Source organism: Schistocerca cancellata, chromosome 1 (genome assembly GCF_023864275.1).
Source record: "Schistocerca cancellata isolate TAMUIC-IGC-003103 chromosome 1, iqSchCanc2.1, whole genome shotgun sequence".
Classification (NCBI taxonomy): domain Eukaryota; kingdom Metazoa; phylum Arthropoda; class Insecta; order Orthoptera; family Acrididae; genus Schistocerca; species Schistocerca cancellata.
In genome coordinates this window covers 983,200,287-983,226,004 of record NC_064626.1, presented here as the reverse complement: position 1 = coordinate 983,226,004, position 25,718 = coordinate 983,200,287, and positions in this window count along the sequence as shown.

The following is a 25,718-nucleotide window of genomic DNA, read 5'->3' as shown; positions in this document are numbered from 1 at the left end:
CATGCATGTCCTGTGTGTCCGAAGGAATATTACATCGTAATTCCGGATAACAAAGGCACTGCCACATCTTATTTACACGCTGACAGCGAAGAAACGACTTTCAAGTGAAATGTCTCCCCTGTACAGGACTGTACGTAATGGATATATGAGCACAAGTTGTAGACACATGGTTGACGACATATGGAAGTTTGATTCTGGCCGTGAGTCGTGCTCGGGTAGCCAAATGGTAAGGCGACCGTCCCCGATAAGCGTGCAATCCGGATTCGAGGCCCTGTCCGGCACAGACTTCCATTGTCGTCATTCTATTAGGCAGATGATGGTTTTTCAAATTCGCAACTACGAATACGTTTCATGTACTACGGTCGTAAAGTCGTTTTTACCCCTCGAACAAAATCAATCTACAGGTCGGTGTGTATTAACACATCCAGAAATTACAGAATCATGGAAGCCTCTGTGTTGCCATACACTCCTCTCTTATTCACCATCGCAGTGAAACTATGGAGTTTCAGCGAAGGTAAATGTACGGTAGTAAATTAGAGTAAGGCCACTACTCTAGAAAAGCAGCTGCTCCCTCATTTATACTGAATTACTGTCGTTTCGCTGCTCAGTATTTACATCAGTACTTTGGTGTATTTCAAAGAAATCTGATAGTTACGTCTGTAACAACAGAGAATTACACACACTACCCCGCTGTCAGATTTCTAGCTATGCTACTCGGCGTGCAGCTCACAGGAATTATCAATCCAAGACTCTTGACGTGCAAATTAAATGTAGGAGAATAAGCCAATGAGGTACGCTTAAAATTATTATCTTTTTCAATAGGCAGGCCTTGCAGATTTCTTTTTTGTATTAGATATTAGCTTGTTGGAAATATTTGCCGCCGGCCGGAGTGGCCAAGCGGTTAAAGGCGCTACAGTCTGGAACCACGCGACTGCTACGGTCGCAGGTTCGAATCCTGCCTCGGGCATGGATGTGTGTGGTGTCCTTAGGTTAGTTAGGTTTAAGTAGTTCTAAGTTCTAGGGGACTGATGACCTTAGAAGTTAAGTCCCATAGTGCTCAGAGCCATTTTTGAAATATTTGCCGCACAGTACATAACCCCACCCTGAACCACAAACAAGTAGGCGTAGTCCACACGAACATTATCTACATCTACATCTATATCCATACTCCGCAAGTCACCTGACAGTGTGTGCTGGAGGGTACCTTAAGTACCTCTATCGGTTCTCCTTTCTATTCCAGTCTCGTATTGTTCGTGGAAAGAAGGATTGTCGGTATGCCTTTGTATGGGCTTATTTTTGGCCTTGTATCAGCAAACTCTAGCATTGAGGAGTAAATACACTGGGAAGTGCTTCTAAAATTCCTATGACACAATTTGCGCAATATACTGGCGTGACAGGAGCCATGGGACAGCGATATGCACAGACACACATGGCGGTAATGTCGGGTACTCAGGTTATAAAGTCGCAGTGCATTGCCGGACAGGTATTCATGTGAAAAGGTGTCCGAAGTGATATGGCCGCCCTACGGGTATTAACAGATTTTGAACGTGGAATGGTAGTAGGAGCTACACTCATGGGACATTTCATGTCGGGAATCATTCGGGATTTCAATATTTTGAGATTGAAAGTGTCAAGATTAAACCGAGATTACCAAATTTCAGGCATTGCCTCCCACTACGGGACACGCAGTGGCAGACGACTTTCACTTAACGACCGAGAGCAGCCTTGATTTCGTAGAGTTGTCAGTGCTAACGGATAACCAACGCTGCGTAAAATAACGGCAGAAATTAAAGTGGGACGTACGACGAACATTCACGATAGGACAGTGCGTCGAAATAAGAAATTAGCGGGCTATGGCAGCAGATGTCGGGCACGAATGCCTTTGGTAAAATCACGATATCGCCTGGGCTCGTGACCATGTCGGTTAGACCCTAGGAGACTGGAAATCCGTGGCGTTATCAGACGTGTCTCGATTTCAGTTGCTAGAAATTAGCAGAGGGGTTAGAGTTTGGCACAGACCCCAACAAGCCATGGACCCATGTTGTCAACAAGGCACTGTGGAAGCCGGTGGTAGCTCCATAACGGCGTGGGCTGCGTTTACGTGGAACTGACTGGGTCTTCTGGTCCTACCGACCCGATCGTTGACTTTAAAAGGTTATGTTCGGCTACTAAGCGACCATTTGCAGCGATTCATTGACTTCCCAAACAACGCAGGGATTTTTTGGATGACAGAGCGCCATCTCACCTGATCACAACTGTTAGCAATAGGTTTGAAGAATATTCTGGACAGTTGGTCCAACATGGGACGTAACTGAGACGTCAGTTCATACACTGGCAACACCTCTGCAATTGTGGACGACTATGGAGCTAGCATAGCTCAATAACTCTGCAGGGGTCTTCCAATGACCGTGGAGTCCACACCACTTCGAGTTCCTGCACTGACCAGGGTGGAAAGAGGCCCGACACGATGTTAGGAGGTATCCCAGGACTTTTTTCACTTCACTGTAGAATCCATGACCAAACAAGTAGTAACTAGCCACATGATGGTGCTTTGGATCTTCAGTGTGCCATTATGTTCGGATATTTCCAATAGCTTCTTAATATCAAACTAATATTTCCATATGAAATCCACAGTCACTAGTAATCCATGAGCTCATTCTTTCTCTTCTTCTTTTGCTTTGAACTACAAACTAATATCTCAGTGGGAATCTTGTCAATACTCAAGCTTCCTTTTCTTCCATTCAAACAGATAATTATTAGATTTCGGCGGATCCCTATGAACATCTAATTGTTGACGGTATATCAGATATATGAAAAAGGCTAATGAAGGAGAAAGAAAAGAAAGGTCGGAAGTCAGAGATGAAACATTTAATTCCAGCACCAAATCGTGTTAAAGTCGATGTCTTATGAAGCACTTTTGGTATGACTGACGAACGTTATTTACCGTTAGCACCGAAAGAAGACAAACTTTACCTTCCGACAATTTCAGCAGCTGTACTTTTATTTTCCAGTTCGACTAAAAGTACAAGCGTGTGAAGTTCAACATTTTCATGAGAATCTTCCCTGTCTTTGCTATAACGCCAAATTTATTAAGAGCTTGAGTCCAGAATGACATGCCTGTTACATCACTCCGAGCTTTAAATACCGTCCGTAATTAGTCTGTACCATTATTCCTTTGCTCTGGCACGTTCATTTCATTTAGACAGCATCGCTTTATCCAAGGGAGCGGACAGTTGTACCGCTTGACTAATTAGCGACTTCTCGTGCAATATCAAAGCCAGCGCTACCAACTTTCCTCGGAATTTTCCTCTCAAGCGTACTAATACTCTTTATTATTTGCTCCGAAACTCCCTTAGTACCCTTTATGTTTCCGACGAGTGAAGACACGAGAATTAAAATTTATTGCTTGAAGCAATTATATGACGTCTAATAATAGTATTCTACCGAGAAATATAAAGAGGTAGGTTCCGGGAGCTTAACCTGACTTTCCAGTAGACAGTGCTATAGTCTTTCCACCAACACTTTTCGTTTGTGGGGTTGCTGTTCAAAGCCATCAATGGTCAGTTGTTACTATTATTTTACTTGAACAACTAAAACTGCTCTCACGATTTTCTGCTTTCTTTTATGACCATAAATGGTTTTCTTATTATTGGGGTGTCATCAGGTAAGAACTGACAGTTCCAAGAATGAGTCACCGTTCTACCACGTCCTAAACCTGATTTTTCAAAGTCAACTATTGTGCCAAACGGAATCATAAAATTGGTATGAAGAAAATGACGAGCTACGGCAAAGGAAATATACTTCGTGATTTTACCCTATAACGAACTCAGTTTCCCATCAGTAGCATTAGTTTCTACGGTTACGATGAATGACAAGTTTTTAGTACGCTGTAGTGATTTAAGAATAAAACAGGGGGATGCTTTATTTCAAACCATCTTTATATGTTTGTGTTTATTGAAAATTGTATCACCAGAATTATAGTGTATAGGCAGTATACATGGAAGATACCTGGAGATACTAGAAGGTATCAGATAGATTATATATTGGTAAGACAGAGTTTTAGGTACCGCGTTTAAAATTGTAAGACATTTCCAGGGGCAGATGTGGACTCTGGCCACAATCTATTGGTTGTAAACTGTTGATTGAAACTGAAGAATGTGCAAAAAGTTGCGAATTTAAGGAGATGGTACCTGGATAAACTGACTAAACCAGAGGTTGTACAGAGTTTCAGATAGAGCATTAGGGAACAGTTGACAGGATTGGAGGAAATAATTACAGTAGATGAAGAATGGGTAGCTCTGAGAGATGAGGTAGTGAAGCCAGCAAATAATCGAGCAGGTAAAAAGACGAAGGCTAGTAGAAATCCTTGGGTGAAAGAAGAAATATTGAATTTAAGTGAAGGAAGGAGACAATATAAAAATGCAGTAAAGAAGCAGGCAAAAAGGAATACAAACGTCACAAAAACGAGATCGACAGGAAGTTCAAAATGGCTAAGCAGGGATGGCTAGAGGACAAGTGTAAGGATGTAGAGGCTTATCTCATTTGGGATAAGATAGATACTGCCTACAGGAAAATTAAAGAGACCTTTGGAGAAATGAGAGCCACTTGTATTAATATCAAGAGCTCAGATGGAAAACCAGTTCTAAGCAAAGAAGGGAAAGCAGAAAGGTGGAAAGAGTATATAGAGGGTCTATACAAGGGCTATGTACTTCAGGACAATATAATGGAAATGGAAGAGGATATAGACGAAGAGATTAATACACTAAGTTGATTCAGAAGGATGTAGGTTGCAGTAAGTACTGGGAGATAAAGAAGCTTGCACAGGGTAGGGTAGCATGGAGAGCTGCATCAAACCAGTCTCAGGACTGAAGACCACAACAACAACATTTACAGCTGTGACTTATTAAACTGATAGTTCGGTAATTTTCACATCTGTCAACACCTGCGTTCTTTGGGATTGGAATTATTATATTCTTTTTGAAGTCTGAGGGTATTTCGCCTGTCTCATACATCTTCTTCACCAGATGGTAGAGTTTTGTCAGGACTGGCTCTCCCAAGGCCGTCAGTAGTTCTATTGGAATGTTGTCTACTCCCGGGGCCTTGTTTCGACTCAGGTCTTTTAGTGGTATGTCAAACTCTTGACGAAGTATCATATCCCCCATTTCATCTTCATCTACATCGTCTTCCATTTCCATAATATTGTCCTCGAGTATATCACCCTTGTATAGACCTTCTATATACTCCTTCCACCTTTCTGCCTTTACTTCTTTGCTTAGAAGTGGGTTTCAATCTGAGATCTTGATATTCGTACAAGTGGTTCCCTTTCTCCAAAGGTCTCTTTAATTTTCCTGTAGGCAGTATCTACCTTACCCCTAGTGAGATAAACCTCTACATCCTTACATTTGTCCTCTAGCCATCCCTGCTTAGCCGTTTTGCACTTCCTGTCGATCTCATTTTTGAGACGTTTGTATTCCTTTTTGTCTGCTTCATTTACTGCATTTTTATATTTTCTCCTTTCATCAATTAAATTCAATATTTCTACTGTTACCCAAGTATTTCTAGCAGCCCTCGTCCTTTTACCTACTTGATCCTCTGCTGCCTTCACTGCTTAATCCCTCAGAGCTACCCATTCTGCTTCTACTGTATTTCTTTCCCCCATTCTTGTCAATTGTTCCCTTAAGCTCTCCCTGAAACTCTGTACAACCTCTAGTTTAGTCAGTTTATCCAGGTCCCATCTCCTTAAATTCCCACCTTTTTGCAGTTTCTTCAGTTTTAATCTACAGGTCATAACCAATAGATTGTGGTCAGAGTCCACATCTGCCGCTGGAAATGTCTTACAATTTAAAACCTGGATCATAAATCTCTGTCTTACCATTATGTAATCTATCTGATACCTTTCAGTATCTCCAGGGTTCTTCTGTGTATACAACCTTCTTTCATGATTCTTGAACCAAGTGTTAGCTATGATTAAGTTATGCTCTGTGCAAAATTCTACCAGACGGCTTCCTCTTTCATGTTTTACCCCCAATCCATATTCACCTACTACACTCCTGGAAATGGAAAAAAGAACACATTGACACCGGTGTGTCAGACCCACCATACTTGCTCCGGACACTGCGAGAGGGCTGTACAAGCAATGATCACACGCACGGCTCAGCGGACACACCAGGAACCGCGGTGTTGGCCGTCGAATGGCGCTAGCTGCGCAGCATTTGTGCACCGCCGCCGTCAGTGTCAGCCAGTTTGCCGTGGCATTCGGAGCTCCATCGCAGTCTTGAACACTGGTAGCATGCAGCGACAGCGTGGACGTGAACCGTATGTGCAGTTGACGGACTTTGAGCGAGGGCGTATAGTGGGCATGCGGGAGGCCGGGTGGACGTACCGCCGAATTGCTCAACACGTGGGGCGTGAGGTCTCCACAGTACATCGATGTTGTCGCCAGTGGTCGGCGGAAGGTGCACGTGCCCGTCGACCTGGGACCGGACCGCAGCGACGCACGGATGCACGCCAAGACCGTAGGATCCTACGCAGTGCCGTAGGGGACCGCACCGCCACTTACCAGCAAATTAGGGACACTGTTGCTCCTGGGGTATCGGCGAGGACCATTCGCAACCGTCTCCATGAAGCTGGGCTACGGTCCCGCACACCGTTAGGCCGTCTTCCGCTCACGCCCCAACATCGTGCAGCCCGCCTCCAGTGGTGTCGCAACAGGCGTTAATGGAGGGACGAATGGATACGTGTCGTCTTCAGCGATGAGAGTCGCTTCTGCCTTGGTGCCAGTGATGGTCGTATGCGTGTTTGGCGCCGTGCAGGTGAGCGCCACAATCAGGACTGCATACGACCGAGGCACACAGGGCCAACACCCGGCATCATGGTGTGGGGAGCGATCTCCTACACTGGCCGTACACCACTAGCGATCGTCGAGGGGACACTGAATAGTGCACGGTACATCCAAACCGTCATCGAACCCATCGTTTTACCATTCCTAGACCGGCAAGGGAACTTGCTGTTCCAACAGGACAATGCACGTCCGCATATATCCCGTGCCACCCAACGTGCTCTAGAAGGTGTAAGTCAACTACCCTGGCCAGCAAGATCTCCGGATCTGTCCCCCATTGAGCATGTTTGGGACTGGATGAAGCGTCGTCTCACGCGGTCTGCACGTCCAGCACGAACGCTGGTCCAACTGAGGCGCCAGGTGGAAATGGCATGGCAAGCCGTTCCACAGGACTACATCCAGCATCTCTATGATCGTCTCCATGGGAGAATAGCAGCCTGCATTGCTGCGAAAGGTGGATATACACTGTACTAGTGCCGACATTGTGCATGCTCTGTTGCCTGTGTCTATGTGCCTGTGGTTCTGTCAGTGTGATCATGTGATGTATCTGACCCCAGGAATGTGTCAATAAAGTTTCCCCTTCCTGGGACATGAATTCACGGTGTTCTTATTTCAATTTCCAGGAGTGTATGTTTCCTTCTCTCCCTTTTCCTACTCTCGAATTACAGTCACCCATGACTATTAAATTTTCGTCTCCCTTCACTACCTAAATAATTTCTTTTATCTCATCACACATTTCACCAATTTCTTCCTAATCTGCAGAGCTAGTTGGCATATAAATTTGTACTACTGTAGTAGGCGTGGGGTTCGTGTCTATCTTCGCCACAATAATGCGTTCACTATGCTGTTTGTAGTAGCTTACCCGCATTCCTATTTTTCTTATTCATCATTAAACCTAGTTCAGCATTACCCCTATTTGATTTTGTATTTATAACCCTGTATTCAGCTGACCAAAAGTCTTGTTCCTCCTGCCATCGAACTTCACTAATTCCCACTATATTTAATTTTAACCTACCCATTTCCCTTTTTAAATTTTCTAACCTACCTGCCCGATTAAGGGATCTGACATTCCACGCTCCGATCCGTAGAACGCCAGTTTTCTTTCTGCTGATAACGACTTGCTCTTGAGTAGTCTCCGCCCGGAAAACCGAATGGGAGACTATTTTACCTTCGGAATATTTTACGCAAGAAGACTCCATCATCATTTAACCATACAGTAAAGCTGCATGCCCTCAGGAAAAATTAAGGCTGTAGTTTCCCCATGCTTTCAGCCGTTTGCAGTACCAGCACAGCAAGGCCTCTTTAGTCAGTGTTACAAGGCCAAATCAGTCAATCATCCAGACTGTTGCCCCTGCAACTACTGAAAATGCTGCTGCCCCTCTTCAGGAACCACACGTTTGTCTGGCCTCTCAACAGATACCCCTCCGTTGTGGTTGTACCTACGGTAAAGCCATCTGTATCGCTGAGGCACGCAAGCCTCCCCACCAACGACAAGGTCCATGGTTCATGGGGAGTAAAATACTAATGCGAATTCTGTACAGACGAATGGAAAAAGAAACTGGTAGAAGCCGTCCTCGGGGAAGACCAATTTGGATTCCGTAGAAAGATTGGAACACTTGAGGTAATACTGACCTTACGACTTATCTTAGAAGAAAGATTAAGGAAATGCAAACCTACGTTTCTAGCATTTGTAGACTTAGAGAAAGCTTTTCACAACGTTGACTGGAATACTCTCTTTCAAATTCTAAAGGTGGCATGGGTAAAATATAGGGAGCGAAAGTCCATTTACAATTAGTACGGAAACCAGATGGCAGTTATTAAAGTCGATCGGCATGTCAGGGAAGCAGAGGTTGGGAAGGGAGTGAGACAGGGTTGTAGCCTCTCCCCGATGTTATTCAATCTGTATAACGACCAAGCAGTAAAGGAAACAAAAGAAAAATTCGGAGTAGGAATTAAAATCTATGGAGAAGAACTAAAAAAAATTGACATTCGCCGATGACATTGTAATTCTGTCAGAGACAGCAAAGGACTTGGAAGAGTAGTTGAACGGAATGGACAGTGTCTTGAAAGGAGGATATAAGATGAACATCAACAAAAGCAAAACGAGGATAATGGAATGGAGTCGAATTAAGTCGGGTGAAGCGGAGGGAATTAGATTAGGAAATGAGACACTTAAAGTAGTAAACGCGTTTTGCTATTTGGGGAGCAAAATAACTGATGATGGTCGAAGTAGGGAAGATATTAAATGTAGACTGGCAATGGCAAGGAAAGCGTTTCTGAAGAAGAGAACATTGTTAACATCGAGTATAGATTTAAGTGTCAGGAAGTCGTTTCTGAAAGTAATTGTATGGAGTGTAGCAAAAATGGTTCAAATGGTTCTGAGCACTATGGGACTTAACATCTGTGGTCATCAGTCCCCTAGAACTTAGAACTACTTAAACATAACTAACCTAAGGACATCACACACATCCACGCCCGAGGCAGGATTCGAACCTGCGGCCGTACAGTCGCGCGGTTCCGGACTGAGTGCCTGAACCGCTAGACCACCGCGGCCGGCATGGAGTGTAGCCATGTACGGAAGTGAAACATGGACGATAAATAGTTTGGACAAGATGGGAATAAAAGCTTTCGAAATGTGGTGCTCCAGAAGAATACTGAAGATTAGATGGGTAGATCACATAACTAATGAGGAGGTATAGAACAGAATTGGGGAGAAGAGGAGTTTGTGGCACAACTTGACAAGAAGAATTGACCGGTTGGTAGGACATGTTCCGAGGCATTAAGGGATCACAAATTTAGCATTGGAAGGCAGCGTGGAGGGTAATAACCGTAGAGGGAGACCAAGAGATGAATACACTAAGCAGTTTCAGAAGGATGTAGTTGCGGTAACTACTGGGAGACGTAGAAGCTTGCACAGGAAAGATTAGCATGGAGAGCTGCATCAATCCAGTGTCAGGACTGAAGGCCACAACAACAACAACCGTTATAGCATCTTCAGTGGCTGTTTTTTATTTTCATTGAAAATATAATTAGTAGAAATTCTGTGTATTTAGATGTTGTGGAGATATAGCTACAACTGCATTATCTGTGTTCTAATCTGTCGTTTATTTCCTTTGAATCGGTAAACTGTTAATTACGGTGGATATTATAGTAATTTAGCTTAGTTAATTTAACGTATTGGCTCTGAGATGTATTTTATCTTTTCTGCTATTATTAAAAAAATAAAACAAACGGTACTAATATGTGATTTTTGAAATTTTGCCGGCGCATTTCTTCTTCCAGTAACTTTTGGGTTTGCAGCCGGATCCCATCAACATTCTACCACGATATTTCGGCCCGGAGACGTCCGGACATCCTCAGGTGAGTAGACAGAGTACTGAAGAGAACTGATGCAGTCACGGTAATTATAATGAATTCCGCGCGTGCCAATTGTTCTGGCGGTTTACGGCGCATGCGATTGAAGGTGACACGCGCGAGGCAGCCAACTAGTGTGGGCTGCCCTCAGTAATGAAGTAAGAACAAACTAATCGCCGAGTATCGACTGAGCAAGTCGATTCCATAATAACTGGATTCGAATTTTTATCCAGCTGAAAGCCGTTATCACGATTCATTAAATTAACACCAAGACGTGTTTCCACGGATTGTTTAATTACAGAGTCTAGGAAGCTAGAAACTGGTGCTAAAATTTTGGTATTATTGTATTCCATTGAATGTTCCATGGAAATGCAATGTTCCATCACTGCTGATTTTAAAGTTTGGCGGAGACGGCTGTGCCTTTAGTGTTCTACACGGCGATCCTGGACCGCTCGTTTCGCCTGACTTATATATGCAGAGCCACACTTACAAATTTTATAAACACCCGCCTTCATCAATTGTAAATCGTCTTTAAAGGATCCGGCTAAGACCCTGCTCTTTGCTGGTCAACGGATGGTGACATTAATATAATTTTTCCTAAGCAATCTGCCTATTTTAGAAAACATGTTCCCGGCGTATGAAAGGAACGCAGTTGATTTATAGTCGTCATCACTCTCGTCAGAGCGTAGCTTCTTGTTATTATAATTGTGCATGGCCTTCCGTATTTGACGCGAATTATAGCCATTCTCTTTAAAAACCTTCTCCAGATGCACTAGTTCTTCGCGAAGGCTATCAGCATCCGATATTACATGCACCCGTTGAAATGCAGTACTAAGATCACCGGCGGTTTGTGCGGGGTGATAGCAGCTGGACGCCTGAAGGTATAGATCTGTATGTGTAGTTTTTCTGTACACTGCATGTCCCAAAGACCCATAATTCTTACGGCGTACTAACACGTATAGGAAGGATAAAGTCCCATCTTTTTCAATCTCCATAGTAAACTTGATGTTCTCATGCAAAGAGTTTAAACGACAAATGAATTTTTCCAACTCTTGTCTGCCATGAGGCCATACAACGAAAGTATCATTAACGTAGCGCCAGAAGACCGTAGGCTTTAAGACGGCAGACTCAAGAGCTTTCTCCGCAAAGTCTTCCATAATAAGATTGACACCAGTACGGTTGATAGTGGGTAATATTGGTGCTTCTACGTCTTCGACTGCAGAACTTCTGGCCTCCTTACACAAGCCGTATGTTGGTAAGTCCTGCCACCGGATACGTAATTCCTACGTTTTTATCAATCATTTGAAGACTGTTAAGCTGAGCAGCTCAGATTTACTAGTTAGCTTCGGTGTGCTCTCTCTTTTTACCAAAGTGGCTTTATTTGACTAGCTACATCTTATTGGTAACTTGGTAAGTGATGATTTGACGACATTGTTTGGACATACTCTCTCCTCAACTTATTTTTTATTTAATAACGAATTTTTTGAACAAACTGACGGTGTGGTGTCGTCTTCGGGAGTCCATTGTCCACTGAAGTGGCCAATCTTTTTATGGAAGTCTTTGAGGAGAAAGCTCTTGAGTCTGCCGTCTTGAAGGCTACGGTTTTCTGGCGTTACGTACATGATACTTCTGTTATATGGCCTCATGGCAGACAAAAAGTGGAAAAATTTCTTTGGCATTTAAACTCTTTACAAGAGAACATCAGGTTTACTATGGAGATTTGGAAAGATGGGACTTTACCCTTTATAGACGTGTTAATAAGCCGTGAGAATGATGAGTCTTTGGGACATTCGGTGAACAGAAAAATCACACATACAGGTCTGCGTCTTCAGGCGTCCATTTGCCATCACCCAGCACAAACTGCCGGTGTTCTTAGTACTTTAATTCAACGGGCGCATGTCATATCGGATGATGAAAGCCTTCACGAAGAATTAGTGAATCTGGAGGAAATTTTTTAAAGAGAATGGCTATACTTCGCGTCAAATATGGAAGGCCATGCACAATGATAAGAACAAGAAGCTACGCTCTGAGGAAACTGATGATGACTCTCATTCAACTGCGTTCCTTCCATATGCCGGGAACGTGTCTTCTAAAATAGGCATATTGCTTAGGGAGAATAATATTAATGTTATCGTCCGTCCACCAGCAAAGAGCAGGGCCTCAGTCGGATCCGCTAAAGACGATTTACAATTGAGGAAGGCGGATGTTTATAAAATTCCCTGCAAGTGTGGCTCTGCATATACAGGTCAGACGACACGAACGGTCCAGAAATGTTGTAACGTTCGCGAAAGACACACCACCAGCATCTAGAGACAAGGCCGCACCGCGAAGTTCATAGCAGGTTGTGACGTCACTCCAAGCGGGCCGCCATTTTGTGTTTAGAAGCGTTTGCTGGATTCTAGTGCTACATTAGTGCTTAAAACTACCGATTATAGTAGAAGTAAACATACTTCTAGTGAATCTACTGTGAACATGGTTTACAAGTGTTGTATACCAAGGTGTCGTGGGAAATGGACCGGAATTAATGTTGTTTTCCTTTCCGAAAGATTCGAAACTGCGTCGAAAAGGCTTTCAGCGATTCATCGGGACAATTTCGAACCCACTCAGCACACGAAGGTACGTAAAAATTATCTACTTAGTTCATGTAACTTTTTTTCTTTTTGCTAGTGGAATATCTTAAATTTTGCATACATTTGACTAAAATCGTGAGCAAAAATTCGCAGTAAATGATATTAAATGATATTCGTTTTCAAGTGACTTTACTTTGATTTTGAAAATTAAATATAAATGTGTGGCTTGTGTTACATTTTAGTCATGTTTAAATTTCTTTGCAATTTGTATTTTGTTACACATTATCGATACGTTTTATTCTCTGGGAGTGGGTGTTGTTTTTCTCTCTCTCATTGGGTAGCATGAGTGATAACCAATGTTGAAACTGATGTTTCCGTGTTAAAAGAGCGATCTCTCTGGATGAAGCATATCTATGTTGTATTTCTGTTTGTTAGTTTTTCCATTTATTAGGCGTTCGCCAACTCACAACGAACTAATCATCTTTCAACCTAGCCTACGCTTCAGGTTACACTGCAGAATAGGTGTTTTAGGGAAGCAGCCTACTCACGCCTTATAAAATTCACATCAGTCTTTCCATTGTGTGCCAGGCAGTCCGCTGTAACTAGCTCTGACGTCATAAATGTTGCGCAATACTTTCAAAATCAAGTAAATAACATGAAACGTTTCTAGCATTTTCAAAATTTGGGCTTTTTTCTGTAAAAATCGTTGGCGCAACAGAAAAGAGCGTGAAACTTAAAAATTTATATTTAGATTCCTTTTGCATAATAATTTAGTAGAAACAGTATTCTGGATCTCAAAAATTAAAATTTTAGTAGAAATTCATGATTTCCTGGTTTTTATCTTACAAATTAAGGAAGCTAGATAGATTAAGTAAGCGAGAAAATAAAGCTGGGAAGTTTAAATTTAAGAAGGGAGATCCGCTATAATCATAAAGATGTGAAAAGTTTCAACTGAATAGCTATAAAACTATAGCGATAGTGTATCTCCAAAGGGCAAGTTCAGACCTCATCTACCGCATGTAGTATAATTAAATTAATTCTCTCGCTCAAAATATTTGACTTAGCCATGTCAGACTTTTATTATGATTACTTACCTGTGTGCTGATTGCATATTTAAATTGAGAGCTTCATTGGCCATCAGCAAAGGCAGCAATGATTTATTCGATAACTTAAAGTGGTGCATTACTAGCCCAGCAGCTAGTCATGAGAGCAGATTTGATCAGGCGTTCCCTTAGCCGTCCACACCGCGGCTTTATATGTAAGAAAGCTGCTCAAAATATTTGACTTAGCCACGTCAGACTTTTATTATGATTACTTACCTGTGTGCTGATTGCATATTTAAATTGAGAGCTTCATTGGCCATCAGCAAAGGCAGCAATGATTTATTCGATAACTTAAAGTGGTGCATTACTAGCCCAGCAGCTAGTCATGAGAGCAGATTTGATCAGGCGTTCTCTAGCCGTCCGCACCGCGGCTTTATATGTAAGAAAGCTGCATGAAAGAAGGAAGGCCCCAGTTCTCTCCAGACGCTGATTGGCGCACCACCTGTGCTGGGAGTCGCGTCGCGTCGGTATCGTTGATATAAACAGCCTCGGATGCAGTAATAAGTTACTCGGGATACGCGTAACCATGAAATCGTTTTCGAGTGAAGTGTTAATTTTGTGATGACATTAATGATCTATCTTTAGTTTACGTATGTCGTATTTTCACGTGCTGCTGCAGGACAGACATTCTACCATTATTAGCGTGGCGTTTGATGAACATTATCATCAAATTATGGCGAGCATTCACTTAAACATTTAATTTGAACAGTAACAGTAATGGAATTCTTTTTGGCCTGTGACTTTCAGAATATAGTGAACATTTTAGTGGGAATGGTTTTTGATTATGAGTACCAGACAATCTCCTAATTCCTCAGAGCTATAAGCTGTAGCTATAAATGTATTTCTCAGATGAAGTGGGCACTAGGAATTCTAATTACAGGCTTCACGTTTTGCTAATCACTTTCTGGTTGCCAATATTGTAGCTAGAGAGCCAGTGTTGAGAACGGCAAACAACAGCATTAAATAAATAATAGGAACATTTAACAATTATTCTATCCGCCGCCCCTCATATGGTGCATCGGCCGGGAAAGATACTGAGTAAAAGTGAAAGTGATTTTTAAATATTCGGATTCGTGAGTGAAATGCGACACGCAACTGAGTTACAGAACAGTGATAGTGTTACGTGTGCATGTGGACGACGCAATGGATTAACAACGCATCTGGATTGACGGAACTGGCACTGAGTCTAGAGGCGCTACCGGCATCGCGAGAAGCCAGTTTCGCCTCACTGCAGTCGTCCGCCGGAGCAACCGGGTCGCGCCTGCAGTTGCGGGCCACGCAAACACACAGCAGCCGTCGAAGTGCCGTCTGGAGTTCAACGCGCCGCGTCGCATCAGTAATCCTGGTACGCCACGCCAGCAACTCCATACGTCGTGCAGAAGGAGCTAAGTTAAGTGAAAAGCTGTTAAAATTTTTACTAACCCTTACTAAAAGACTGTCGGCGACGGAACCGCCAGAAGAAATTGCGGTTAAACTTAAATCAGAACCTATCTCTGTTGACGGAACTGTAAATCCAGACAAGGGTTCAAGTGTAAATATGCATGAAAATAGTAATGTTAAAGTGAAATATGAAGTATTGTCTCATGACAGTAGTGTGAAAAGGGGCAATGATTCAATAATAGAGACCCCTGTAGTAAAGCAGAAATCAGAAATTGTTAATTTGAAAAAAATGGCTCTGAGCACTATGGGACTTAACAGCTATGGTCATCAGTCCCCTAGAACTTAGAACTACTTAAACCTAACTAACCTAAGGACATCACACAACACCCAGGCATCACGAGGGTTGTTAATTTATTGGATGATAGTTTATCTGATGAGCTAAAAACGAGACAGTCATCAGAGGTGGTAGAGTTTAAAAAGGATAAGTTAGATATGACTGATCAATCAGATGTTTCATTTCGTTTTGATGATTCTGGTATTGGAGCTAGTTTTTCGTCACCTGAGTGTGATAAAAAACCAGCTAGTGAGTAACCCACAGATACTGGGGCTATTGATTTAAATGTTACAATACAAGCAATAGCTACCAGTAATGCTAAAATGACAGCCCAATTAAAGTCTGAAATAACAGAAGTCAAAAGCAGTAATGCTGAATTAAAGTATGAGATTGTGGCCAGCCAAACTAATTTTAATAAACGATTGGAGGTAATGGACAATACCTTCAAGGCTGGTTGCAATAAGTTGACAGAGGATCTGGACAGTTTGAATTATAAAATTGATTACAATCATGAGGATATAAAGAAAAAGGTTGCTCAACAATTTTCTGAAATGTATAAAACAGTAAAATCCGAAGTTTCTGAGGTTCGCAAAGACTTCCAAATGGAAGATGCAAAGCTGGAGCACAAGTTAACAGAAAAGATCGAGGCGGAATCTGAACTGGGCTCAGATAGGTTTAAAGATGTTAATGTAAAAGTAAACATATGGCAAGCAAAAGTAGATGCAATCACAACTGATACTACTCATATTGTGCAAAGAGTAGATAATGTTGAAATGAGAGTAGAAAATATTAGTACTAACATTGCTAACATTGAGAGTAAAGTAGCTTCAGTAACTTATGGTAATGGTAGTATACAACAAGCTACAAGTTGGAGCCGCATTTATCGGATGTCGGCAGTTGTTGCAGTTCGATCCAGATAAAAATATCCACCAGCTAGATTTCTGGAACGATTTTGATGATATGATTCCACCAACTTGGTCTGAACGAGAGACAATCTCATTTATTAGAAGCCATTTAAAAGGTGACGCCATGCGTTGGTCAGCTGATGTTATGTTGAAGTGTAAAATATTAGCGGAATTTAAAACAGATTTCATTAACGAGTATTGGTCTAGCAATAAGCAAAATGAAGTGTTGGGAGAATTTTGGAGCGGAAAGCGCTTCAATGCAGGCAAGGAATATATTAAAGAGTTTGCTAGGTCATGGATTTCACGTTTGTCACATTTGGCGAAAATGCTGAAACCTGAAATGATAATACTAGGTCTTGAAGCCAAACTGCCATGGTATTGGCAAACTAGAATTATATCTGCCCCTAGAGACAATCTTGTTCGTTTCATTGAGTAATTGGAACGTGTAGAGCGTGTTGCTGCCAATGAGGAGCAAGCACGTAATAACAGAAATGGTAATAACACTAATAGTAATTTTAAGAACGAGCAGAATGGCAATGTAAACATCAGAACAGTAGGTTAACGCCATCCTAAGAGAGGTAGGAATTGGAGAAATACTTATCAGAACCAACAATGGCATCCAAATGATTGTTCCGAACAAAATTATGCAGGTAAACAACAGTGCGGAAAGCAATGCTGTGCCAGTTAACTATAATGGAAACAAAGGAAACAGTAGTAGGCCGAGGCAGGAAAACTAGTTCCCATCTATGAGGACACTGGCGCACACCAGGCGGTTACTTTTCCTAAGCCAATAATTACAGTAATTGGTAAGACAGATCAGAATACTCAGACTGAACATGTGGATGAGATGTCGGTAGCATCTAAGGATACAGCAGAAATGTTAGATCACTCACAGTATTTAATAGATACCATGTTAGAGACGCTTTCTAAGTGGGAAGAGAAAGAGAAGGCGCAGGGGTGTAACGGTAGGGAAGAGCTACAAAATACTGAATTGTCAGGTGAAGAAGCAGAAGAAATTCATGCTTATATTTACGATAAGGATGATGTGCTCTTATCTAAAGTGCCTGTGCAGGATGTTGATACTGTACTAATAGATTTAGGACAGGAGGTACGTGAGAATGTAGAGGATACCCGGTTGGGGGTCGATGAACCCAGTAGCTGTGACCAGTTGTCACTTGAGAAGGAACCCGACGATAATAATGAAAGTAGTTTAGCTGTAACTAGTGTTATGCCCGGTCTGGAGGCGAAGAATCGCTCAGACTACAGTAATTTGGATCATGTTCAGCAAAATAAATGTAATGAAGTCGTGCGGTGTTTCGATTTAAAATTAATAGACCGACTGGAAAAGGCAGCTGAAAATGTAATTCAGAAAACCCCTACACACTTTGACCTAAATGTAATGAAGACAGATGTCAATCACTTTAGTTGGAGACAAATCAAAAAGGAACTACTGGATGAGTTTGAGGAACCACCTGTACAACCTAGAATAAGCCACCCTATAATAATAGTGAATATGTTGGGTATCAATGTACGTTGTCTCTTAGACAGTGGAAGTGAGGTGAGTGCGATATCTCAATCCTTCTTTGATGCATTACCTAGTAAAGACAAGCTTACCGTAATGAGGGTATCAGGACTAAGAATAATTGGTGCTACTGGCAAGGTGTCAAAAACGGTAAAACAAGAAGCTTTGCTGCCCTTTAGCATTAATGGTAATTTAATTGATCATCTATGCTTAATTGTAAATAATCGCAGTATTGAGGTTTTAATTGGCATAGATTTCTTGTCAAAATATCAGAGTGTTGTTGACTTTGAAAGAAGCCAGTTAAAGATGGTCTTGCCGATAAACTGTTATTGATAAACATGTAGTAACTAATGATGAAACTTGGGAGCTGCCTATACGAGTTCTGAAAAATAGGAGATATTGGGACGAAGGTGTTAATCTTAGTAAAAGTAATCTAAACTCAGAAGAAGAAGAAGCAATTATTTTGGACAAGATAGAAGCTGAATTACAGAAAATCGATAAAATTTCAGCTAATCAGAAGGAAGAACTGAGACAGGTTTCAAAAAGGCATCATAAGGTATTTTCAAATCGACCTGGCGTGGTCAAAGGTTATGAATGTCAATTAAAGGTGAAACCTGGCCAAGTGTTTTTCAGGAAGCCATACCAAATACCTGTAGCTATTAAGAAGGCGGTTCGAAAGGAGATACAGAGAATGCTAGAGTGGGGTGTGATTGAAAAAGCGGGCAGTGAGTACTATAATCCTCTTGTTGTTGTACCAAAAAGAGATGGGAGTGTCAGATTGGTCTTGGACGCTCGTTGGTTGAATGAAATAGTGGTTAGGGAAAGTGATAGATCGCAGAACATGGACGAGTTATTGCAAAAATTCCGGGGAGTAAAATTCTTAACCTCTATGGACATCACGTGTGGATATTGGAATTTGCCACTGGCGGAAAGTTCAAGGAAGTACACAGCTTTCTTGTACGAAGGAGATTGTTACCAATACCGTGTTGTACCTTTCGGACTTATTATCTCTGTTTGTGCCTCCGTACGTGTGATGTGCTATGTTTTAGGCCCAGCCTTAAGTAATAAAATAACAGTCTACGTAGATGATCTGTTAATAGCAACTCCTACCTGGGAAGAACACACAGGTTTATTAGAGGAAGTGTTAGAGAATATTGAGAGAGGTGGCATGAGACTAAGGATTGAAAAGACAGAGTGTGTTAGAGCGGAAATAGGTTTCTTGGGATATATGATAAGCGGAAAAGGTATGCTGCCTGACCCAGGCAAACTAGCAGTCATTGAAAAATTTGAGACTCCCAAAAACAAGAAGCAGTTGAGATCGATGTTTCGTCTTTTCGGCTTCTATAGGCGTTTTGTTAGTGATCAGGCTTTTAATGCGCCCTGTCTTCACCTCCTGCTGAAAAAGAATACCCCTTTGGTTTGGACAGCAGAATGGCAACAAGCGTTCGAGGTGCTTAAACAATCTTTAATTAAAAGTCCTATTTTACATCATGCTGATTTTGAAAAACCATTCTGTATGTCTGTTGATGCTAGTGGCTATGGAATAGCGGTGGAGATATTCCAAGTAGAGATAGAGAACGAACAAGAAGTGCACAAGACTATAGCTTTCGCACGTCGATCTTTACAGGCAGCAGAGAGAAATTATGGCATCTCAGAACTGGAAGCATTGGCAATTGTATTTGGGGTACAGAAATTTGAGCATTATCTATTAGGTCACAAGATAATTGTTTACAGGGACCATAAGGCGTTGACCTTTTTAAAGACCTGTGAGTTGAGAAATGCTCGTTTGGTAAGATGGTCATTGTATCTCCAGCAGTTTGACCTTGAGGTTAGATATATTTAAGGAAAAGATAATTTGGTAGCGGTTATCTAGAAGTGCGGAGCTCTGTGATGACGCGGGAATTACAGCAACAGACCTAAGTGAAGTATCAAAGTTTGCGTTGCACGAAGTAAAGGAAGAAAGTGCATTAAAGAGGGTGATTAAGTACTTGAGACGTGAGCAGAATGCAGATGACCAGCTGAAATTAGTAAAGAGCTATTTGGGAGATGCGAACTATCATAGGGTTTCGTAATACTACTGTCTGCATAAAGGTATTCTGTTTAGGAGGAAAAAGGCAGGTGTTTTTGAGTGGAAGCTGTGCTTTCCCTCACAACATGTAGACTTACTAATCGACTATGTACATCTGAGGTATGGGCACTATGGTGCAAAGAAGTGCATTCCAAAATTAAAAGAGGAAGTTGTGTTTGACAACATGTACCGCCGTGTTGCCAAGCGTCTAGCATCTTGTGTAGTGTGCCAGAATGTCCGTGCTGCTAACACTAGAATACAAGGGGATATGCATTCAGTAGAGCCAACTGAAACCCTAGAATTACTGGCTTGTGATTTGTTTGGCCCTCTTCCTGCTTCGAGAGGTGGGTGCACCCATGTTTTTGTTGTTGTGGATGGATTTAGTAAATATATTAAGCTATATCCAATTAAAAGAGTAAATGCAAAAACGTTGGTAGAAAAGTTGGAAAAAGATTTCTTCATGAACGTTGGCGTTCCGAAGAGTTTGCTGTCAGACAATGGGCCTCAATTTACTTCTGATAGATTTATGATTGTCTGGATAAGGCCGGAGTGAAACATCGGAAAATATCTGCGTAATTCCACCAAGTAAATATGAGTGAACGTATTATGAAAGAATTGAATAGACTTTGCAGGACTTATTGTGCTCGGAAACACTCAAGTTGGGCAGAGCACGTTAAGTATTTTGAGAAGGTAATTAACAACTTAAGGCATGATGCAACTGGTTTTCCGCCTTGCGAATTGATGTTTGGCCAAGAACCGCACAATGTGATCGCAGATATGATAGAATTCCCTATCCTAACGCAAATATCCACAGACGAGAAGAAGTTAAAGGCTAGGGCAAATATAAGAAAAAGAGCACTGGAAAGGAAGAAGCGTCATAACGCAAAAGCTGTACCCACCAGTTTTGAAATGGGTCAGTTAGTCCTCTTCAGAACCAAGGAAAAATCAAAGAAAAGAAATGCAGAAACAAAGAAATTCATGTTCGTATATCAAGGAACTTTCAGGATCATAGGAAAACCACATGCATATAGGCTAGAGTACCCTAAGAGTAAAAAGCTGTTAGGTCTCAGGAACGTGATCGACCTAAAGAAGTTCATAGATAGTGAATGAATTCTGTAGGGAGGAGGTTGTTCTGTAACCTCTACACAGTGTGGCAGCTGTGCAGTCCCAGCTGTGTGAGATCTTCTTTCCCATTTCAGATTTCACTTTCTCTTCATATTTTCTATCCACCTAAAATTTCGACCTCTTCTTTCCAACACATTAAATTTTCCATTATGGTTATCAAGCCAATAATAAACTAATGAATTCTGTAGGGAGGAGGTTGTTCTGTAACCTCTACACAGTGTGGCAGCTGTGCAGTCCCATCTGTGTGAGATCTTCTTTCCCATTTCGGATCTTACTCTATCTTCATCTCTCCTATCCACCAAAGTTTCGGCTCTTACTCTCAAATATTAAAAGCTTCCGGTATTACTATCAAGCCAACATTGAGCTAATGAATTCTATAGGGAGGAGGTTGTTCTGTAACCTCTACACAGTGTGGCAGCTGTGCAGTCCCAGCTGTGTGAGATCTTCTTTCCTTTTCAGCTCTCACTCATTCTTCATCTTTCCTATCCACCAAAATTTCGGCTCTTACTCTCAAATACTAAAATCTTCCGGTATGACTGTCAAGCCAGCATTAAGCTAATGAATTCTGTAGGGAGGAGGTTGTTCTGTAACCTCTACACAGTGTGGCAGCTGTGCAGTCCCAGCTGTGTGAGATCTTCTTTCCTTTTCAGCTCTCACTCATTCTTCATCTTTCCTATCCACCAAAATTTCGGCTCTTACTCTCAAATACTAAAATCTTCCGGTATTACTATCAAGCCAGCATTAAACTAATGAATTCTGTAGGGAGGAGGTCGTTCTGTAACCTCTACACAGTGTGGCAGCTGTGCAGTCCCAGCTGTGTGAGATCTTTCCCATTTCAAATTTCACTTTCTCTTCATCTTTTCTATCCACCTAAAATTTCGACCTCTTCTTTCCAACACATTAAATTTTCCATTATGGTTATCAAGCCAAAAATAAACTAATGAATTCTGTAGGGAGGAGGTTGTTCTGTAACCTCTACACAGTGTGGCAGCTGTGCAGTCCCAGCTGTGTGAGATCTTCTTTCCCATTTCGGATCTTACTCTATCTTCATCTTTCCTATCCACCAAAGTTTCGGCTCTTACTCTCAAATACTAAAATCTTCGGGTATTACTATCAAGCCAACATTGAGCTAATGAATTCTATAGGGAGGAGGTTGTTCTGTAACCTCTACACAGTGTGGCAGCTGTGCAGTCCCAGCTGTGTGAGATCTTCTTTCCTTTTCAGCTCTCACTCATTCTTCATCTTTCCTATCCACCAAAATTTCGGCTCTTACTCTCAAATACTAAAATCTTCCGGTATGACTGTCAAGCCAGCATTAAGCTAATGAATTCTGTAGGGAGGAGGTTGTTCTGTAACCTCTACACAGTGTGGCAGCTGTGCAGTCCCAGCTGTGTGAGATCTTCTTTCCTTTTCAGCTCTCACTCATTCTTCATCTTTCCTATCTACCAAAGTTTCGACTCCTTCTTTGCAATAGTAAAATTTTCTGTCATGGCTATGAAGCCATAAGTTCTGTAACCATTCTATCCACCGATGTTGTTGTTGTTGTTGTTGTGGTCTTCAGTCCTGAGACTGGTTTGATGCAGCTCTCCATGCTACTCTATCCTGTGCAAGCTTCTTCATCTCCCAGTACCTACTGCAACCTACATCTTTCTGAATCTGCTTAGTGTATTCATCTCTTGGTCTCCCCCTACGATTTTTACCCTCCACGCTGCCCTCCAATACTAAATTGGTGATCCCTTGATGCCTCAGAACATGTCCTACCAACCGATCCCTTCTTCTGGTCAAGTTGTGCCACAAACTTCTCTTCTCCCCAATCCTATTCAATACTTCCTCATTAGTTATGTGATCTACCCATCTAATCTTCAGCATTCTTCTGTAGCACCACATTTCGAAAGCTTCTATTCTCTTCTTGTCCAAACTATTTACCGTCCATGTTTCGCTTCCATACATGGCTACACTCCATACAAATACTTTCAGAAACGACTTCCTGACACTTAAATCTATACTCGATGTTAACAAATTTCTCTTCTTCAGAAAAACTTTCCTTGCCACTGCCAGTCTACATTTTATATCCTCTCTACTTCTACCATCATCAGTTATTTTGCTCCCCAAATAGCAAAACTCCTTTACTACTTTAAGTGTCTCATTTCCTAATCTAATATCCTCAACATCACCCGACTTAATTCGACTACATTCCATTATCCTCGTTTTGGTTTTGTTGATGTTCATCTTATATCCTCCCTTCAAGACACTATCCATTCCGTTCAACTGCTCTTCCTACCTACTCCGAATTTTTCTTTTGTTTCCTTTACTGCTTGCTCAATATACAGATTGAATAGCATCGGGGAGAGGCTACAACCCTGTCTTACTCCCTTCCCAACCACTGCTTCTCTTTCATGCCCCTCGACTCTTATAACTGCCATCTGGTTTCTATACAAATTGTAAATAGCCTTTCGCTCCCTGTATTTTACCCCTGCCACCTTTAGAATTTGAAAGAGAGTATTCCAGTCAACATTGTCAAAAGCTTTCTCTAAGTCTACAAATGCTAGAAAATGTAGGTTTTTCCTTTCCTTAATCTTTCTTCTAAGATAAGTCTTAAGGTCAGTATTGTCTCACGTGTTCCAGTATTTCTACGGAATCCAAACTGATCTTCCCCGAGGTCGGCTTGTACTAGTTTTTCCATTCGTCTGTAAAGAATTCGTGTTAGTATTTTGCAGCTGTGGCTTATTAAACTGATTGTTCGGTAATTTTCACATCTGTCCACACCTGCTTTCTTTGGGATTGGAATTATTATATTCTTCTTGAAGTCTGAGGGTATTTCGCCTGTTTCATACTTCTTGCTCACCAGATGGTAGAGTTTTGTCAGGACTGGCTCTCCCAAGGCCGTCAGTAGTTCCAATGGAATGTTGTCTACTCCGGGGTCCATGTTTCGACTCAGGTCTTTCAGTGTTCTGTCAAACTCTTCACGCAGTATCGTATCTCCCATTTCATCTTCATCTACATACTCTTCCATTTCCATAATATTGTCCTCAAGTGCATCGCCCTTGTATAGATCTCTATATACTCCTTCCACCTTTCTGCTTTCCCTTCTTTGCTTAGAACTGGGTTTCCATCTGAGCTCTTGATGTTCATACAAGTGGTTCTCTTATCTCCAAAGGTCTCTTTAATTTTCCTGTAGGCAGTATCTATCTTACCCCTAGTGAGATAAGCCTCCACATCCTTACATTTGTCCTCTAGCCATGCCTGCTTATCCATTTTGCACTTCCTGTCGATCTCATTTTTGAGACGTTTGTATTCCTTTTTGCCTGATTCACTTACTGCATTTTTATATTTTCTCCTTTCAGCAGTTAAATTCAATATTTCTTCTGTTACCCAAGGATTTCTACTAGCCCTCTTCTTTTTACCTACTTGATCCTCTGCTGCCTTCACTACTTCATCCCTCAAAGCTACCCATTCTTCTTCTACTGTATTTCTTTCCCCCATTCCTGTCAATTGTTCCCTTATGCTCTTCCTGAAACTCTCTACAACCTCTGGATCTTTCAGTTTATCCAGGTCCCATCTCCTTAAATTCCCACCTTTTTGCAGTTTCTTCAGTTTTAATCTACAGGTCATAACCAATAGATTGTGGTCAGAGTCCATCATCTGCCCCTGGAAATGTCTTACAATTTAAAACCTGGTTCCTAAATCTCTGTCTTACCATTATATAATCTACCTGATACCTTTTAGTATCTCCAGGGTTCTTCCATGTATACAACCTTCTATCATGATTCTTAAACCAAGTGTTAGCTATGATTAAGTTATGCTCTGTGCAAAATTCTACCAGGCGGCTTCCTCTTTCATTTCTTAGCCGCAATCCATACTCACCTACTACGTTTCCTTCTCTCCCTTTTCCTACACTCGAATTCCAGTCACCCATGACTATTAAATTTTCATCTCCCTTCACTATCTGAATAATTTCTTTTATTTCATCATACATTTCTTCAATTTCTTCGTCATCTGCAGAGCTAGTTGGCATATAAACTTGTACTACTGTAGTAGGTGTGGGCTTCGTATCTATAGTGGCCACAATAATGCGTTCACTATGCTGTTTGTAGCAGCTTACCCGCATTCCTATTTTCCTATTCATTATTAAACCTACTCCTGCATTACCCCTATTTGACTTTGTATTTATAACCCTGTATTCAGCTGACCAGAAGTCTTGTTTCTCCTGCCACCGAACTTCACTAATTCCCACTATATCTAATTTTAACCTACCCATTTCCCTTTTTAAATTTTCTAACCTACCTGCCCGATTAAGGGATCTGACATTCCACGCTCCGATCCGTAGAATGCCAGTTTTCTTTCTCCTGATAACGACATCCTCTTGAGTAGTCCCCGCCCAGAGATCCGAATGTGGGACTATTTTACCTCCGGAATATTTTACCCAAGAGGACGCCATCATCATTTAATCATACAGTAAAGCTGCATGCCCTCGGGAAAAATTACGGCCGTAGTTTCCCCTTGCTTTCAGCCGTTCGCA